General features: G+C 36.1%; 1 pseudogene; it reads right to left on the bottom strand.

Annotated features, from left to right (window-relative positions):
- Positions 1 to 5,295: 5,295 nt before the first annotated feature.
- Positions 5,296 to 5,762, bottom strand: LOC105078881 (large ribosomal subunit protein eL21-like; annotated as a pseudogene).
- Between the last annotated feature and the right edge of the window lie 2,268 nt (positions 5,763 to 8,030).

The following is an 8,030-nucleotide window of genomic DNA, read 5'->3' as shown; positions in this document are numbered from 1 at the left end:
AATGTTGTCTCTTTTGCAGAAGACTTCTGTCTCCTTCCTCTCATATTTAAACAGCCTGATTTTTTTCTTATGTCCAAAGCTAAAGCACTTATCCTGAAGAATGAAACCATCAACATGAGGCTTAAGCCAATGGGGCAAATGCTATACTGGGCACTGGCATCCCAGGGAAAGGACATGCGTGGTTTTTGTTGCTTTTTTTTTCCAGTGAGACTCTAGTAAACAACATAACGACATTTATATTGTTTACTTTAATTCTGTGCCTACCGCAAAATCTGTAATGATAATTTGTCTTCTCATGTTGCTTGTCGCAAGGGAGAATTCATGTACAAGACAGAAATGCCTTGGCCCTTTCAGAGTTATTCTTCACTCTAAGGTAATAAGTTAGCTTGTTGATCTCATTAAGAAAGGGTAAGGAAGATGGTGTCACAATCAAAAATTTCTAAAGCAAGCTTTCTCAAACAAACCTCCTCCAAAGAAGTTTCCCAGGAGGCTATACACAAGGTAGGAATAGAAAGTGAAAATAAAACTATGAGTTGATTAGGTGGGCTGCTATCAAATGCTTTCCAAAATAGAATTTGAGAAAAGATTAGGTAGAGCTCACCTTTAAAGCTAATGTGAGGCTTCTCTCTAGCTCTAATTTTAAATAAAAACATTGGGATTACACCATGTTCTGGTATACATCAGCTCTGTGCTGTAAGAACTTGAAATTTTGACAAGATTCTTAGAAAGTACGAATGCCACTGATTCTATACTTGATAAATGAAGTATATATATTCAGATACATGTCAGTGAATCTAAGAAGGCATTAAATTTAAATATATTATTATTTCACATACCACTAAGAAAATAAAGCTACCAGTTAAAGCATAACATCATTTTCAAGAATTACAAAGGGTCCATGATTTTACTCACCTGGGAACCTAACAAGTTAGCTTTCCACAGTTTCATGAATACTGATAGAAGACATGAAACTCCTGGGACAGAGATGAAGAACAGTTTGCTACTCACAACATTAGCAATAAGCGGAGTATCAGCTTTCTTGTGCCAATTCCCCACTTGCCAATTCCCATAGTGCAACATAAAGAGGCTCATATGACACCTATTCACATAGTGGGGTGCATGATCATAGAGGAACACTGAGTTCCTGGAGCCTGAATCTTTTATAATTGGCAGCCATCTCAGATCAGCAATTTTTGGATCTCATTACCAAAAATGTGTATCACTTATAACACAATAAGCATCAAATAAGATAAAATGTACCTGGGACATTATGCTATACACCAGAAATTAACATGTTGTAACTGACTATACTTCAATAAAAAACAAAAATAAGATAAAATGTGTAAGTGTATGTGCAGGATAACTGGCACAATAATAATAGTCTTTAATAAATGTTAGTTTTCCTTTATCCTTTCATATTTTCCCCTGTGAAATAGACACTCCCCAAATGCCACACCCTAACTCCCCAAACTCTATACACACTAGCTGCTTAAAAGTTTACTTTCTCTTAACAGGGGCAGATACTGCATTTCAAAATTATATATATTGCTAATAAGTCAAATACTTGCCCTCTATAAGGTACTAATGAACAGAATAGGTAGGTTTGAGGAGGCAAGTGCATCTGTAAATGAAGGGAATATGGACAAACAGTGAGAAAATACTCAGAAAGTGAAACTGTAGTCACAAGGGACAAATGTATTTTATTTTTCAGCTTAGCATTTACATGAGCCTAAACTAGTAACCAGACACATAACCTCTTTTGGAAAGGAAGCCATGGAAAATTTTGGTCCAAATCCAACCGGGAACAATCAGGAAATTCCTAACTCAGAATGAATAATTAATTCAATCAGCTAACCAAATGCTCTGTTAATGAGCACAATGAAATTGTAAATGAATGAAGGATCGAATAAATGAATAAACAAATAGACAATTAAATACAGTACTGTACTTTGGCGTGTCAATCTTTTATCACAGTTGGGAAGATGTGCTTATATCTCTATTTGAAGGCTAGAAATCTTTTTAGTATACTTACTTACTATGTTTTATCAAGTCCAGTAGATTTGAAGTAATTATATAATATTTCAAAGTAAGTATAGATAATTGATGGCTGACTTTTTTAAATTTTATAATTAAGCCATTGTTCCATAATTTCTTTAAATGTTCACCCCAAATATATTGGGTTAATTTTGAAGGCACCAGTGACACATTTCCAAGTTATGAGCTTATTAACCAGGAACATTAGGTTGGTTATTTGTTTTATCCTGCTTTATTATTTACATGTAATGCAAACCCAAAGTATCATTGCTCAAGTTACCCTTTTCTACAATGTCTTCTTTTAATTTTTTGGGGGGGGGAAGGGGAGGTAATTCAGTTTGTTTGTTTATTTATTTATTTATTTATTTATTTATTTATTTATTTAGCAGAGGTACTGGGGATTGAACCCAGGACCTTGCGCGAGCTAAGCACACACTATACCACTAAGCTATATCCTCCTCCTCTACAATGTCTTCTTTTAAAGGAAAATATTTCTAATAAGTTTCAAGTATTGCTAAAAATTATTTCAATTTTTTTAATGTCATCCAGTATTCACCATAGACAGTAACCTTTCATAATCTCCATGGTACACTTATAGAAATATGCCTCAATAATATATGCCTGTACACATATAAGATTACACACATGTCGAGAAAAAATTTTAAATAACTATGAACTCAATATTCAGTTTATCATCATACTTTATAGCAGTGTTTTATAGAAATTTTGACATCACTAATGGCCACAAAAATGTCATTTGTAACTATAGAAACTTTCAAAGATAAGATGATCTGTTCTGAATACAATGGAGCCCTCAGCCTCCGTCCATCAGCTGTAGTCTTTGGCTGTAGATATGGTTTCACTAGAAATTAAGAATACGATGCCTCCAATTAAGGTTTTCCTTGTTAATTTAGCAAATCAAAACCTTCTTGTCATGTGTGTATCTCAACATTTCTATGTTAACACTCAGGTCTCTAGTCATTTACTGTCTGTATGCCCTTTTTCTTTCTTACTAGTGGTTTCCATCTCTGTCAGTCAATTATTCTTTAAAACAGCCGTTTCAAAACGGATTGCTATTTCAACATTGTACAGTCCAGAAGGGCACATTCCTGTCAATATGGCAATAAAAGGAAGAAAAGAAGCAGGAAAACACACACTCACACATACACACACACATGCCAGAAACATACACACATCCACACAGAGTCACAAACTCAACAAGACAATATCCAAGGTAGTCACGAGAAAAAAATTCAGTTGTGCCACTTTTCCCCTCCCCAGTATTAAAAATTTCCTGCTTAGCTGTCTTCCTTCCAACTAACTAAGTACCCCGTGGGATAAAATGATCCTTAGGCAGAGTTTCTATTAGATGGAGAAGGTAATAAATTGACAGTCGGCTTCTAAATCAAAAGGTGAGAGAGGACAGTGTGTATCTGCTGGCCTAGGGCAAGAGTGAGAAACTCTTATGCCAGTCCATGCAGACACCCTCATGAAAATGTGCTTAAGGTTTTCCAAATGAAATTCCGACTAGCCTGACAAATCCCTGCTGTGAAAGCCACAGCCCACACAGTCTACGGTCGCTGCTCACAATGTCGCTGCCTCATCTGTCTTGTCAGAAAGACGGCCCCTCATTGAACATGGGCTTATTGAGTGCTACACTTGAGCACAAAGACAAGTGATGCCTTTACACCCCATTCCTTCAGGAAGCCTGGTGTTAAGTATCTGGCTTCATGTTTATAACAAAATTCAGGAGGGTAATTTCAAATGATACTCTTGCATCAAGAAATTAGAAGCAGGTGGTATGAAATAGACCATTTAATATCTTTTAAGGTTAATTCGTACCCCAATATCTTCATGTGTGTTGTTTCCCTCCCTGTAATGAATGCCCTTTCACCTCTTTGTTTGTTCTTTGGAGCCATTATGAAGCTCACATCCTCCATGAAGTCTTCCCCAAATGTTTTTAACCATGTTGAATTCTCTCGCCCTTTTTTTTTCTTCTTTATTGAAGTATAGTTGATTTACAATGTTGTGTTAGTTTCTGGTACACAGCACAGTGATTCAGCTATACATATATAGATGTTCTTTTTCATAATAGGCTATTACAAGATATCAAATATAGTTCCCTGTGCTATACAGTAGGTCCTTGTTGTTTCTGTATTTCTCTCATCCTTGAACCTAGTCTGATGATCTACAAAGTACACTGTACTATTCAGTCTTTTTCTAGTTATTTCACTCTCTAATTAAATGATAACTTCTATGAAAAGAAAGAATTACCTTTGTAAAAACATTGTTAATGTCTTTTCTTTAGATACTCTTCTTAGTTCAAAGAAAAACAAGACACCTGTTCACACAGCAGTTACTTTTTATTTGAAGGAGACAAACAACATGTAATGAAATAAAATATATTCAGAGCATCTCAGGTGACATACAGAAATGAAAACACAGTGATGTGACGGAAGTGATGAAGAGGCATTATTTTATATTTGGAAATTAAGAAAAGCCTTTCAAAGAAAGTGACTTGTGAGCTGAGTCCTAACTTAGGAGAAAAAGTTGAGCAGGCATCGATCTAGAAGAGTGTGCACCAGGCAGAAGGGAGAACAGGTTACTCACTGATAGACTAAATTTTGTTTCCTTCAGAGAGAAAAATGTTTAGCTGTATCTCAACAATTCGGTCCCCATTATAACTCTCGCCTGGTTAGCCCTACCTCTAGCTCTCCAGTTTATCTTTTTAATCTCTCCAATTATGTTTGCTTATCTCTTCCTCACCTCCAGGAGCAGTAAATAATGTAAGAGTGGAGTTGATCCAATCTAAAGTAATATCAGGAGGAAAGAGATTAGGGAGGAAAATGGATCTTACTAAAAATTAATTAAAAAATGAGAAAAGGAAATAGACAGATCTGACAAACAAGGGAGGTTTTCCATGAATACGGAAGAGCAAAATGATTGTAAGAAAACTGTATCTGTCCCATTCAATACACACTGTTGTTTCACGGTGCTTGTTCAGCCAGAAGCGCAGCAGAATGTTTGAATCATACCAGTCTATGCAGACCAGAGATTAGCTCAAACTGGCTTTTAGCAAGCCAAACAGTACATTTTAACAGTAAACATTTTAACATTACCTAATGAACTAGAACACAATTAAAGTTTGCTTTAAATACTTCTTTGGGGGAAGTGATACTACATTCTATTCAATTAAGCGAGAAAACGAAGTCCCAACTTTTACAATCCAGGTTTGTGGTTGTTTTGTTTGTTTAAAACCCATTATGCCAGGAATTCATAAGGAACAGATTCCAGCAGCTCAGGCTCCTTTCCACTGGTTCTCACAAAGTGTGCTTCTCTGCGGGGAGCAGGCTGGGGCTTCAGGTGAACCCAGGTCCCTTTCTCTTCGGCTTCCTTCTTTACTGATCATTTTCCTTCACAAGTTTCAGGAAGCTATTTCTGCTGCTATAGATTGTATGAGCATCAGTCCCCTTGGCAAGAATCTTGCCCTTAACGTGTTTGTTTACAGTGATGCCAACAAGTCTGCTAAGTATACTCTGGACTCTTCCGGTTTTGCCCTGGTAATATTTGTTGGTTATTCCTTTTGAGCAGTGCCCAGCCTTGAGGTCTACAGAATCACCTTTCTTGTAGGTTTGCGTGTATGTTGCCAAAAGAACACCTCCATGTTTTCTAAAAGGCCTAGAAAACATATAGCAGGTGCCTCTCCTCTTTCTCTTTGGGTTAGTCATTTAGATGGCAGTTCCCAGCTAAAAGAGTCCAATGTTTTAACACAAATTTTAAAAAGTACTTACTGTTTCACTGTAATTTTGAGGGGCAGCTCATGGAAATGTAGCCATGAGATGCCACACTTAGGGAAGACAGGCCAAGCAAAGATGTCGAAATGAAACCCAAAGCTCTTGTCTGCACAAGACAATCATAAACGTGGCCTTTATAGATCTGACTGTATCTTTTGACTGATGTAATTTAGGATTACCATCCATTTAACATTATATACAGTCATTGTGGTACCTCCAGGTGACTGACATTCTTACAATTCCAAATCATCACCCTTTATGTGCCACTACCCCTCCTCTTGATTAATTCATTCACAAATACTATGTGCATGTGTATTTTAACCAGCTCAGGAGAAGAAAATGAACCTATGCTCTGCTAGCTGAATAGGGAAGTGAGGTATCAGGAGGGGTTCCTCTGACTACGAAAGTAATTATTTGTTTGGCTTTTGGTTTTTGTTTTTTCTTTGTGTAGCTTCAGATCAGGCAAGTCCTTTCAGCAAATAGTTTAAACTGCACACTTTAATATTTATGCAGGAAAGTGGATGCAAGATTTATAGCACAATAAAATGTCAATTGGTATCATACTCTGTTGGTCATAATTATTATTGAGAACTACTTAACTAGGTATTTCACATTTCATATCTTCATTAAACACTTGTAGTCCTTGCTCTCTTCTAACTCTCCCATGTCTCTCAGATGGGAGAATTGCTTAATAATATTTTCATTTTATTTCCTAGAAGCGTGAGGGCTATTTATAATTGAAGTTCATTGATATGATTTAAAGCTTTCTCCCAAGAACCAAAAGGAAATGAAGATGTCTTTAGTAATTTAAATAAGGGTTCACGCTATAAACAAGCCTGTTTAAAAGGTTACATGTATACCTTAAAGAGTTTTACGGTTACCAGGGGTTAAAAGGGATTGGAACAGATAAATTGGGAATTTGAAAACTGCACCTCTTGAGGAGTGATGGAAATGTTAGGAATCTTGATTGTGGTGGTGGTTTCATGGCTGTATACATCTATTAAAATGCATCAAATTGTATACCTGAAATAAGTGTAGTTTACTGTACCAGAACCATACCGCAGTAAAGGTGTTTTTTAAAAAAAAATTTTTTTTTTGCCCATTACAGTTCTAGAAATATTGATTTCTTTAAATAGTTATAGAAACCTGCCAAGTACACAGAACTAGAGGGGGCATTTTAGATGAGGGAAGAGCAGGTATAAAAATATAAAGTTATGAAATCTTTGAACTATTACAATAACATATATACACAACATAACCGTTTGGACTTATCCCTGTAGGTAAAGAGAGCCACTGTAGAGAAGCATTGGAGTGACAGGACCAGATTTCATTTTAGAAAAAATTCTGGTGATAATTAGAAAATGGTTATAGAAGGATAAAGCTGCATGTAGGAAGATGAGATAGGGACAAGAGTCTAAGTGGGAAATAAGGAAGTTATGAGATTGGCCAATGGAGACGGTGCTAAGACTAGGGAAGTATTTAAGAGACAGGCTCAACAGAGAAAGAAATATAGGAACACTTTCAAGATTCCAGTCATTTATATTAAACAACTATTTAGTGATCATGTTTTGTATATCTATCAATAATCACCCCCAAGAACATATTCAAGGAATCTTATATCATCAAGTGGATTTTTTTTGTAGTAAAATGTTTTTTATATAATAAAGTATTCTAATATTGTCTCATTTTAGTAAGACAAAAATGACAGTTATTTTAAAGGGGTCTACATAAAAATTCTTCTATTTGTGTGTATGTATCTATGATCACATATATTTTTCTGCATGTATCTATATATGTCAATGCACATTGAAGTTTAGCTGGGAGAAAATGGTAGAGATAAAAATACTGAAGCTCCTATATACACATAAAAGGCTGTAAAAGATTGGGAGAAAGCTGAGGCTGCAGGCTGCTGCTTTGAGCTATCGAGGTGCTAGTTATATAAATAACGTTGAAAGATTTCTCCTTTTATACAAATAAAAGGATCACTGATGCTAGAGGTTCCTGGTACCAGAGCCATAATATAGCAAGGACATAAGTGATGGATTGATATCAATGGACCCTGACCAATTAAAACCATCCCAATGTGGATGAACCGGAAGGATCAAAATATGTTACTTCAAAGGGCATTGGTGTATGCTTGGAATGGAAGGACAGGAGTCATGGAGATCAAGGCTGCTGCTGCCTTCTGACCAGCCTTTCTAC

This window comes from Camelus bactrianus, chromosome 2 (genome assembly GCF_048773025.1).
Source record: "Camelus bactrianus isolate YW-2024 breed Bactrian camel chromosome 2, ASM4877302v1, whole genome shotgun sequence".
In the NCBI taxonomy this organism is placed as follows: Eukaryota; Metazoa; Chordata; class Mammalia; order Artiodactyla; family Camelidae; genus Camelus; species Camelus bactrianus.
This window is presented reverse-complemented; position numbering and strand designations above follow the sequence as displayed.